The 12,861-nt window shown below is 44.4% G+C and overlaps 1 protein-coding gene across 3 annotated transcripts in view; it reads left to right on the forward strand.

The window, feature by feature from the left end:
- Window positions 1–12,861, forward strand: part of Tmem117 (transmembrane protein 117) — a 441,165-nt gene that overhangs the window by 144,823 nt on the left and 283,481 nt on the right. Inside the window, exon 2 of one of the 3 annotated variants that reach the window (XM_075960449.1) lies at window positions 8,519–8,581. The exons of the other annotated variants lie outside the window; for them this stretch is intronic. The gene's annotated coding sequence lies outside the window, so the exon portion shown is untranslated. The remainder of the gene's footprint in view (window positions 1–8,518; window positions 8,582–12,861) is intronic. 3 annotated transcript variants of the gene reach the window in all.

Below are 12,861 nucleotides of genomic sequence, written 5' to 3' on the forward strand. Positions count from 1 at the left end.
GGTATTGATCCCAACTGCCTTCCACCTTTTTGCTTGAGTCCAGGTTTCTCACTGGTCAGGAATTTGCCACACAGGCCTGGCTAGCTGGTCCATGGTCTTATTGAGCTCCTGTCTCTGCCTTTCCTCTGGTTATCTTTGGGATTATTGGTGCCCACCATCATTCCTGGCCTTTTACATAGGTTCTGGGCATTGAAACTTAGGTTCTCATGCTTTTAATGCAAGCAATTTTACTGACTAAGTCATTTTCTGAACTTTCAACTTGTTTACGAAGCAAAAACTTAACCAAATATACAAAATAATGAGGTTCATTATAACAACCTCAGACGCACATGTCACTATACCCTGTTGCTCTCTTTTGTTCCTTCCCTCAAAAACTCCCTTTATGTTTTCATAATCTATGCATGCATTTGTGTGCATTGTGTGTGTGTATGTGTGTGTAAAATCTATGTTTTGCATAGAAGATATTTGTCTTTCTGAATGTGGCTTACATCACTTAACATAATTTTCTTCAGTTCAATCCATTTTTATGCACCTGATGTATCTCCGTTCCTATACTCTTCATCCCTTTATCTGGGATGGGCATCTAGGATTGTTTCCATATCTTGACTTGTCTGGGCAGTGCTGTAATAAACATGGATGCATAGGTGCCGCTGGTGTGTGCTGACCCATTTCTTTTGGCATCTACCCAGGACTGGTGTAACTAGACCCCAGGATGGTTGTGTTGGAGCTGTTTTGAGGACTTCCGGTGTTGAACCTGGGGAGTACTGTTTCATCCTTAGGCGCTGTGGATGCCCCTGCTTTGAGGACAGCACATTAGAAACCATGAAGCTCCCACTTAGCTTCTGTAGCAAGTATTTCTTGTGGGACTTTTGTGGACTGCCATCCCCCAAATAATGACATGGAGATTTATTATTAATTATGAAATCTTGGCCTTAGCTTAGGCTTGTTCACAACTAGCTCTTATAACATAAATGAACATTTCTGCCAGTCCGAGTTCTGCCACATGTCTCTTTACTCAGTGTGTGCATTCGCCTTGTGCCACATCTTGCTGGCATCTCCCACAGGCCTGGAAACTCAGTTCCGCTCTCTTCCTAGAAGGTCCACCTATTCTCTCCTGTGTAGTTATTGGCTGTTCAGCTCTTTATTAAACCAATCAGAAAGTGCCTTGAGCAAAGACACATTTAACAGTGTCTAAAACAATTATCCCACAGCAGGCTTCCTTCCTACCCTTGCTGCTTTGGACACCATCGATAGGTCACTGCATAGTTGACAGATACACTGCCCACAGAGCCCACATCGCGTTCTGTCCCTGCTCTGAGGCTGGCTTTCAGGTGCTGTACAGACAGGCTATCATGGTCCTGTCTTTTGTTTACCTCCAGTTTCCGTTATTTTCCTTGATGTGTATTTTATGTTGGCGCTTTTTCCCCCCTCATTTTCTTTGTTCTCCCCACACTGACCTCTGCTCACAGCCTCTATTAGATACTAGCTTATTTTTCCTAGAGTCTGTGGATTACTATAATAACTATGTGAAAGTAACGTAACTTAAACTTCCAGTAAAACACGGTGCATCGATTCTAAGAACAGCAAACAAGCTGCTATTTCCATCATTAGCCTCAGTCTGGAGGATTTCTTGCTTTACAGGCATCAGAGGGCATTGGGATCTCGTTTGAGAAAAAATGATGACCATAATAATAGTAATTTATAAATAAGGGATTTGAAATTTCAGTCATAGGTAGTGAAGTTATCATGGAAAAATTCGCTTCCTACTTGGTCGTTGCGTTTCTCTGCTGACAGCTCTAAGACCTGCCTGTGGATAGATCATCAACTTAAAGAAATGATATGGGTTACAAAAGAAAGCTGGAGTTAGGATAAGACTTTTAACTCAGTCATTGGAGCATCTATACTAATGCTCTTAGTTCGATGGAAAGTCTTCATTTATTGATTCCTCCGAGAATATCAAATGAAATGATTAATTTTGACAGCTTAATAGACTAAAACCATATTTTAAAAATACTTTACGGATTTAAAGTTCTCAAACGGTGTGGTTTTGAGATTCTGAAAAATGAATTTTGCAGGCAAATGGATAGAACTAGAAAGAGCCGTCCTGAGTGAGGTCACCCATACCCAGAAAGACAAATATTATATGTATTCATTCATAATAGACATAAAACAAAGAACAATCTGCATACAGGATACAACCCCAGAAAACCTAGGTAACAAAGAGGACCCTGAAAGAGACAAGGATCCTCCTATAAAGGGGGAAAAAAAAGATAAGATCTCCTGAGTAAATTGTGAGCGATAGGGGCATGGGAGAGGGGAGGAGAGAAAGTGAGTGGGGAAAACTTTGTAGCATATTCCTATTCAAACAACTAAAATGATAATAATTTTTTTTTTTTAAAAAAAAGGGGAAAAAATGTACACATGCCCATCTCATAATATGGAAGGCTGTTCAAATGTTTGTGTCGAAATGAAAAACGTAAACCACTAGAGGGCACTGTGGACACACTTTTCTCCCTGGTATCGCTGTAATGGCCCTAGACCCTACCAGAATTTAGTCAAATTACTTATATGTGTACCGATCCAAATAATTGTTTACAAAGTACTCCGGAACTCAGAATGCATTTTTCTTTTAGAAGCAGCAAATAGGTAGTATGTTCATAAGCCCCCAATATGCTATTATACAGTCCTCAGTATAATTCTAATGTTTTTGCAATGTGAAATCAACACTGATAACAAATACAAAACCCCATATCTACACAACGTGCGTAGAGTTGATACGGAGCTTCTAGACTCAGAACACAGAGGCTTGTGTGTGTGTGTGTGTGTGTGTGTGTGTGTGTGTGTGTGGCAATTATTGTTTCGTCTGTCTTGTTGGGGGTGGGGCTTATTTGTTGTCACTAACATTGACAAATGTCACTAACAAATCTGCAATCTCCATTCTCAAGAACATGGACAACAACAAAACACCCAGAAGACAGTGCCGTGCCTCCTCCTGGTCTTCCGGTCTTGACAGGGCGAGGTTCATGGTTTCTGTATCTGGGCCCAGTTGGCTAATTGGCTTTCTGATGGCCACGGTCCCCCTTCTCTTATGTTGGCCTCTGGCACTTCTTGATTCTTCCAAACTTCAGCCCAGCCCTGTGGAGCTTCCTGGCCCCCAGACTGGCAGCATGGTTTCTTATATTACCGTCCATGGTCCAGCTGGGGCCTTCACTTCGCCCACTGCTCATGGGAGCAGGATAGCCCCATGGCCATGTAGAGTCTATCCTTTACTATATGCTATGTTGGAATGTATTCCTAAGTCTCCGTCTGGATAGCATAATCACTGCTTTAGAACCTTCATGGCCTGAGCCTGGATTTCCACCAAGGGGGAGGATTTGGAACTATGGAGGAGGGAAAACGTGACTTGACAGTTCATCCCTCACCCTGATGGCCATTGTTCCCTTCCCTCTCTACTAGAAATAGAAAGTCATAATTTCCTTTTTTCATAGAGCTAGCAGAAATAAAGGTGGAGGTGAATGGTGAGCCAAGTGCTTGATGAAGGCAGCATGATGAAAGCCTTTGGGGGACAGTCTGCAGAGCACAGGCCGCATAGCACAGTCTTCACAGCACAGTCCGCACAGTACAGTCAGCCTGCACAGCACAGCACAGTCCACACAGCACAGCACAGTCCACACAGCACAGTCCGCACAGCACAGCACAGTCCACACAGCACAGTCCGCACAGCACAGTCCACACAGCACAGCACAGTCCACACAGCACAGCATAGCCCGCACAGCACAGTCCACACAGCACAGTCCACACAGCACAGCACAGTCCACACAGCACAGTCCACACAGCACAGCACAGTCCACACAGCACAGTCCACACAGCACAGTCCACACAGCACAGCACAGTCCACACAGCACAGCACAGTCCACACAGCACAGCACAGTCCACACAGCACAGTCCACACAGCACAGTCCACACAGCACAGTCCACACAGCACAGTCCACACAGCACAGCACAGTCCACACAGCACAGCATAGCCCGCACAGCACAGTCCACACAGCACAGTCCACACAGCACAGTCCACACAGCACAGTCCACACAGCACAGCACAGTCCACACAGCACAGTCCACACAGCACAGTCCACACAGCACAGTCCACACAGCACAGCACAGTCCACACAGCACAGCACAGTCCACACAGCACAGTCCACACAGCACAGTCCACACAGCACAGTCCACACAGCACAGCACAGTCCACACAGCACAGCACAGTCCACACAGCACAGCACAGTCCACACAGCACAGTCCACACAGCACAGTCCACACAGCACAGTCCACACAGCACAGCACAGTCCACACAGCACAGTCCACACAGCACAGTCCACACAGCACAGCACAGTCCACACAGCACAGCACAGTCCACACAGCACAGCACAGTCCACACAGCACAGTCCACACAGCACAGCACAGTCCACACAGCACAGTCCACACAGCACAGTCCACACAGCACAGCACAGTCCACACAGCACAGCACAGTCCACACAGCACAGCACAGTCCACACAGCACAGTCCACACAGCACAGTCCACACAGCACAGCACAGTCCACACAGCACAGCACAGTCCACACAGCACAGTCCACACAGCACAGTCCACACAGCACAGCACAGTCCACACAGCACAGCACAGTCCACACAGCACAGCACAGTCCACACAGCACAGTCCACACAGCACAGTCCACACAGCACAGTCCACACAGCACAGCACAGTCCACACAGCACAGTCCACACAGCACAGCACAGTCCACACAGCACAGCACAGTCCACACAGCACAGTCTGCACAGCACAGCACAGTCCACACAGCACAGCACAGTCTGCACAGCACAGCACAGTCCACACAGCATAGCCCGCACAGCACAGCACTGGCAACCTTCGTCACCTGGAATGAGAGTTTCCTGGAGGGGGATGGGTTCTAAACAAAGAGTCCTGAAGATGTGACAGGAAAGTCCATTTCAAATAAGCAGCCTAAATCCCAGGGAACGGCTCAGCTAATAAAGGTGCCTACTGGAAGCCTCAGGACTTGAGTTTCACCTCCAGGGTCCACACAGCAGAAGAAGAGAACTGACTGACTTCTTCGGGTGTGTGGTGTCACTCACTTACTCACAAAATACATAAATGTCATAAAAATTGGTGGAAAAACAGCCTATAGGATTCTGGTGAGGATGATGTTCTTCAAGGCTTCCTGCCTGGCACATGTCCTGATTTTAGTGGTTTCTTTTGTTACAGGACTGTGTTTTTTTAAGGCAGCAGGTCTGTCACTGTCACCAAGGAGATGGCACAGATATTTTGGTTGCTTTCATTTTGGTGAGATTATGAAAGTAATGTTTAATAAGGATGGGCGTCCATCTCCTCTCCTGTTTAACATTCTTCACGAGGCGTTCCCACCTACACTTTCCATAAATGGAGAAGACGTTATTCCCAGAGCCTTTTGTGTGAGCATCTCAGATGATAAATAATTGAAAGTAAAGGTTTGCAATGTGCTGCCTCACCAAGCTTTTCTTTTGCTTTCCTTTTTTAGGGTAATGAGGAGACAGATGGTATTTTTTCTGTAGATGCCAAAAAAAAAAAGTAAAAAAAAAAACCCTCCTAAGTCTTACAGTTGTAGAATAAAATTTTATATGATTTGCAAAATCAGTCTTCAGAATCTATTGGCACCCCTCTTTAGCCCCCACTCTAAGTCCTAGGATGACTGGGAAGTAATTTGCATATTCCGGACGTTTGCCCTGAGAGGTTTTAGTTGGGGGCAGATCTTTCTGGGCATATAGTTAATAACCATATGCCAAGCAAGAACCAAATCTGTTCAGCTGGTGAGCATGAATATTCTAATGGCCTGGACACTATATGCTACCCCTCATTTTAAACTACCTTTGGCTCGGCAGCCTGCCGTGTTGTCACAGGCATCCCGACAGACGTAGAATGAAGATGTTCTTTTTAGGAAGGGAGGTGAGTTCTTCATGGTGTGTCTAGGTTACACAAATGATGACAATGGCTTCCCCAGTTGCATCGTTTTAAAAAAAGATCATTGAAATGACAGGGCTCTGGGTTTTTCAGTGTTCATTTTAACATCTGACAAGTCTAAATGTTTCTGTCTGCATAAGTCACATACTAATTAGTAATTAGCCACTGCTATTTAATTAGACTATCTAGTTGGTGCATCATGCATTAATTATTCACAGATTGGTGTGTGCCAGTTGCTCTTGGCGATGGGGCCACTCTGCTGGCCCATGTCGTGCTGTGTGCTGTGACTGTGCCCAGGTGCAATCCTTCTCTGCATTCTTAAATATGGACAGGGACCGTCGACACAGAGGGGATGGTAGTGGCCAAGGGAATCAGTGAAGGATGAATAAAAGAATCTCCCTTCCCTTTAGGAGACTTGTTGTATTTTGTTGTTGTTGTTTGTGCTTTGGATTTTCTAGCGGTTCTCTTGAAAATAATATGTATACGCCAAGGAAAGGTCACCATTCTATCCCGCACACTGAATTCCCAACAGTTCTCAGCACCAATGAACCCTCTTAAACTCTTAGCTATTTTCTGAAGATTTTGTGAGCCCGTTGTACCAGGTGAAACATGTTTGAAAGGATTTTAATTAGAAATAGTCGTGGTAATCCAGTCACGGTTATTTTAATAACAATATTGCACTTGTAGGCTATGAAATTTCCCCATTGTGCCATTTATTCCATTCCTTGTTACAGAGGTAGGACCGCCATTATATATCCTCACACTGTGTAGTGAATTCTTGAGCAGCATCTCCAAGGACCTTATCAATTATTTTTCCTAGAAAGTCCTCTCAATAACGAACTCTTCTTTTATAGCTGCACTTGCCCACCGTAGAGTTCATCAGCCTCAGTGGTTCTCTGTCTGCACGAAGGTCAGGAGGGTTTTATAGCGTGTCGCTACAGGGTAATTATAGTTTTGTTGGAAGGACGATTGGTGCAAACTCATCTGTGGTCAGGATGGTCAGAATCATCCTGTTGCAGAATATGATACATGTAAAAACCCTGAGGTGTGTGTCATCCGGGGTAATCCCGGCATCTACTGGAAGGAAGTAAATCCTGCTGTCTGGAGACTCAATTCCATCCCCCAGCACACTCACCTACTAGGTGTTCCAGTGATTGAGGGAGGCAGAGGGTGGGATAGAGGTTCCAAGAGGGCGTTGACTTGTTAAGCTTGGCAGTCAAGAACAGAGATTAGGGTTGGGGCTCCGATCTTGATCGCCTGAACTGGGCCTCTCTTTACCACACATGTCTCCTTTTCCCTCAAGGTACAAAACATTCAATTCCCTCTCCTCGGAGCTCAGGGAATCCCTCAGAAGAGGAGGCAGAAAGAGTGTAAGAGCCAGAGGGGATAGAGGACATTAGGAGAACTAGGCCTCTTGAATCAACTATGCAAAGCTCATGTGAACTCACGGAGACGGAAGCAGCAAGCACAGGGCCTACAAGGGTCTGCACCAGGTCCTCTTTTTCTTCTGTTTGGTTGTCATATCCAACATTGATATGACAGTTTTTGCTTTATCTTATTATATTTTATTTTGTCATGTTTGGTTATTATCTCTATTTATAAGCCTGTTATTTCCTAGTGAGAGACAGAAAGAGAGTGGATTCGGAGGGGAGGGCAGGAGGGGAGGAACTGGGAGGGGTAAAAGAGGAGAAACTATAATCAGGATATATTGTTTGAGAGAAGTTTTCAATGAAAGAAAAACATTCTAGTTGCTTATGGTCAGTGTAGTCATTATTTGAAGCTATATTTAGTGAACTGTCTAATAAATATACTTTCTGTTTTGCTTTCATTCAAGTTAGCAGTTTCATTAATCATTATGCATAGTCAGGTATCATAAACTACGTAAGGGATACCAGCCACACTGCGGAGAAAGCTCCTTTCGGCCTTAATTGTCAACAAATGGAATTCTGGCTCTAGAAAGCTCTGGAAACTCTTTAATAAAGCCTCTATGAGCATGGCTATTTTCCCCCTAAAATGTCTCTGATTTTTTTCTCAGAGTATGGCAAGCTCCACCTTGAGGGGAGCTTCTCTAAGCTCCACTCATACATCGTGATAGCTAATGATTGGTGGAAATATCAACCACATATCCCTCCTCCTAGGACCAGCCTTAGCAAGGCAGTGTTTTAGCTGGTGATGCCAAATCCTCAGAAATTTCCAGTAATTAGTAGTGCCTATTAAAAATGAATTAAAAAAAATCCAGAACATATTAAAGAAGTCTGTGATGGGGTGCCAAGTGTAATGATGGGAACTATGCTGTCTTTGGTGAAAGGAAGAGCTCCGTGCATTGAAACTAACCAGGCTCTGTGTCAGCAGGGGTCAGATGGGTGACTCCTTGCCAATGAGTTATCTGGTTGTTACTGTTTTATGTCTTCTATGTTATTTGAAGCCCACCCTGATTTGTGTCAAGATTCTAACCGCACTCAAAGGTGTTAAGCCTTGTATTATCCCTCCTTAAATTTTCTTCTCTTGTTCAAGGGCCAGCTGTGAGGTCGTGTGAAGTGGAAACTTGGCACAATAGAACGAGGAAGCCATTTCAAGGTCAGGACTCCAGCTTCTGGGTTACCATTGCCTGAATCTGGCAATGGTCAGCTGGGGTTTATTCATCCCCATCTATAAACTGACAGAGCCTAATGTTTTCTGCAAATAAGCAAATATAGTTAATAGCTTAGGTTAGTGCTGAGGCTAGGATCAGTTTAAACCTGAGCTTAGATAGTGTTGATGAAAACCAGCTATTCTACGGTGATCCTTTGATTCTGCAGAGTCAGGGTGTTCGTGGGTAATTTTAAGAATCACCAGTCTGCTAAAATTAATTACCAGTGGGAATTAAGCCACAGTCTCTGCTGCACTTAGGGAAAATGCTACAGACAGAATGGAAGCTACAACACATAGAAATCCCAAAGTTTAAGATTGTTCTTCAGAGCATGTCAGTGTATGTAATGAGTAACTCAGGGCGGTTGACACTAGCTGAGTTCCAGGAAGTTACTGTTCAGAGGCTACACACTTAATCTGATCTGCTGTGGTCTGAAGTCAAAGCAGTTTGTGTGTTTGCTTATCAAGATGCCACATAAGCAGAAGACTCTGGGATAGAATTGTTTCTTTTTCTACTTTACAGGTTAAGTGACATGTAGTTTATTATGTATCAGTGTTCTTCTGCATGTGTGCCTGCATGCCAGAAGAGGGCACCAGATCGTATTATAGATGGCTGTTAGCCACCATGTGGTTGCTGGGAACTGAACCCTAGTCCTCTGGAAGAGCAGCCAGCACTCTTAACCTCTAAGCCATTTCTCCAGCCCTGAAACATTCTTTCTTTTGGTTTTCTAAGATAGAGTTTCTCTGTGTAGACCTCACTGTCCTAAAATTCCTTCTGTAGACCAGGCCGGCCTCAAACTAAGAGACCCACTGGCCTCTGTCTCCCAAGTGCTGTGATTTAAGACATGTGCCGCTACTGCCTGGCCGACTTGTACTTTGCAAGATTCTATTCAATTTTATTTGCATGAGTGTTTTGCCTGAATACTGCATCTGTGTACTACATGCATGCCTGATACTCTCAGAGATCAGACGGAGGGATTGGTTCCACTGGAACTGGAGTTGCAGATGGTTGTGAGCTACCATGTGGGTTCTGGGAATAATTCTAGAATAGAGCAGTGCTCTTTGCCACTGAGAAGTCTTTATCCAGGCATGAACTGTTATGATATCATATGTATTCATATGATGTTACCAGACAACAGGTGGCCTTCAAGAAAGCTTAACCTGACTGCATATACAAAGTTTCTTTAAGCATAACCCAAGTAATCCTGTGGCTGATTGTTTCAAGACTGCTTATATGGCTTGTGAATTGAAATCAAACCCTGTTTGTCAGAGAAAGGGCAAATACTAGTCATAGCAGACAAGGAGCCCTTCCTTCTGCCCTTTGAGCTTTGTGGCCCTGAAGCCCTGTAATTTGTTTCCAGATGCCCATACCTAGTCCCCTGCTGTGATCCCCCCTTCTCTACTGTAGATTGTCTTACTTTTCTGAGGCATGACCTTCTGCCTCTGGTTGGGCTCTGGAAATCTTGCCCAAAGCAACTTCTTTCTCCTATAACCATAAGTGCTGCCTTAACCTGGGTTTTGTAACCACATGTACCGCCATAACATGGGTTCTATCACCATAAGTGCAGTCATAGCATGGGTTCTATAACCCTAAGTACCACCATAACATGGGTTCTGTAACCCTAAGTGCCGCCATAACATGGGTCTGTAACCATAAGTTCCCCAATAACATGGGTTCTATCACCATAAGTGCCACTATAACATGGGTTCTGTGCCTTGCAGTCTTCCTTCATATTGATCAACCCCCAAACCTTTAATTTATAACACAAGTCAATGAGCATACTATATAAAGTAGTAAACAATTTATTTGCTGCTTACTAAAAATGAGGAAAACAAATTTACGTGAATGGGGTGGAACTGCTTTTTCTTCCCATGAAACAATACCTGGGCAGAGGGATACAGTGAAATGGCGAAAGGATTAGATTGGGAATCTTGAGTTTGGGTCCTGACTGTTCCTAGCAGAGCGGCCTTGGACAAGTTGGCCACTCTGAGGTCCGGTTTTAATACTGAAAGGCAATAGTCCTCTATTCCTCTTTTGTGGTGAGCTGTAAAGCAAAGAGTAGGGTTGACTCTGCCTTCAAATTCTACCCTCACCACTTTATTGGTTGCAGAGAGTCTATTTGACCATTTCTCAATTCTCCAAATATGATTACAACACTACCTGCTCCACACAGACACAACTGTCTAAACATGCTCAACACTGCCTGCTGCACACGGACACAACTGTCTAAACATGCTCAACACTGCCTGCTGCACACGGACACAACTGTCTAAACATGCTCAACACTGCCTGCTGCACATGGACACAGCCATCTAAACATGCATGTATATATGTGTGTTGATGGGGACAGAGATTTACGTCAGACATTTTCCTTCAATGCTATCACTGTAATTTTGAGACACACTTTCTGGATGGACCTGCAGTGACAGACAGACAGACACACCGGCAGAAACTCAGCACCGTGCTACCTCAGCACTGTGCCCAAGGCACAGACAGTCACCTGGATGGATGCAGTTCTGATCCTCATTTAAGAAGGAATTGAATTCTAGATCTCCTTACCTCTAACAGATACTCGTAGGAGCCATGCTTCTTCTATTAATGGGGAAATATGCAGCTCAAACTCCAACTCATATGGAATGCAGGACAATTGACTCAAGAAAAAATATGGAAAGCTGGGGAAACATTCAGACAGAATTCATCTTGTTCAACATTAGGACGTAACAGTCCAGAGGTCTCTCTCCCGCTCTCTGTTGCTAAGCAGGTGATGGAAGACCTTTGCAAAAGTTTAGAAATACACAACAATGAAATGGAGTGTTTGAATTCAGATAGGTTTTGGGAAAAAAAAAAGAACAAAACATTGCCAGCAACCTGTTGGAACATCTCCTCTTTTTATTCTTTTGAACTTCTATTAAAGAATCTCTTTCCTTGAGAAAAGGAACTTCTCCATAGAAAATTTCTGAGGTTTAAATAGAACAGATGGTATTTCAGATCTTCTGTCAATTACATATGTGTGAGAACTCCAGATTTAGATTCATTACCCAGCACCGATTGGTGACAGAGCATGGCATTCTGCTGTGATGAAAGGCTGGCCCATCTCCTCGTGGAAGCTTCAGCAGGAAATTTCACATGACCCAGGTCATCCTTCCCCATCAAAGATGGCTCTGTGTGGCTACTCGCTGGTCGTCGATACAAGTTAATTCGGGTCAGTGATCCTTTTCATCCCGTGCATGACAAATCATGCTGAGAGCAGGCGACCGTGGTATTATATGGGTTATCACTTCCGGTCTGTGGGAAGCTTTATTTTTCATTATTGGCTTGTTCCTTGCTGGGACTGTGCTTTGGTGGAGCGTCCATTATCTTGTCTGAAGCATGTGTGTGGAAAGAGAGTAATTGCGCAGACTGTGCCCAGGCTCCTCTTTCTGCTCCCGTGTCCTGGAGTCACATGCCTTCTGCCGTTCCGTGTAAACGTGGAGTGTGTAGCATGTGAGCGCAAATGGCATGAGCGCCGCGTTACTGTTCCTCGCGCTTCTCCTGCTTCTTTCAGGGTTCCCTGTGCTCTGCTCCTACATCACAGCCTCAGAAAGTGGTCCTGTACGTCAGCGATTCCCACTGAAACCTGCCCACTAACTCCCAGGGTTTTTATTTAATCGCTGTGCTAAAGTTTTTATGGCGTCACAAATCACATGTGCTTGTTACTTATTTTATTTGCTTCTTTAGTACTTCCTGCATTAGAGTCAGGAAAATATGCATTGGGTCTGCCTGCAACCATCTGGGACACCCCCATATCTCACATATGCACCGGGTCTGCCTGCAACCACTTGAGACACCCCCATATACCACATAAGCACTGGGTCTGTCTGGAGCTGAGACACCCCCATATCCCACATATGCACTGGGTCTGCCTGGAGCTGTCTGAGACACCCGCATACCCCACATATGCATTGGATCTTCCTGCAACCACCTGAAACACCCCCATAGCCCACATATGCATTGGGTTTGCCTCCAACCATCTGAGACACCCCCATAGCTCACATATGTACTAGGTTTGCCTGCAACCATCGGAGACACCCCCATATGCCATATTTCTGACTGGCAGTTACATAATCCAACATTTTCTTAACATTTTATTTGATTTAATTTAAAACATGCAGGAAAGATTTTTTAAAGCATTACAAAACAACCACTAGCTGTAGTTAGTAATTAGTTTTAAAAACATATTTGTGTGATT

This window comes from Microtus pennsylvanicus, chromosome 2, assembly GCF_037038515.1.
Source record: "Microtus pennsylvanicus isolate mMicPen1 chromosome 2, mMicPen1.hap1, whole genome shotgun sequence".
Taxonomy (NCBI): Eukaryota; Metazoa; Chordata; class Mammalia; order Rodentia; family Cricetidae; genus Microtus; species Microtus pennsylvanicus.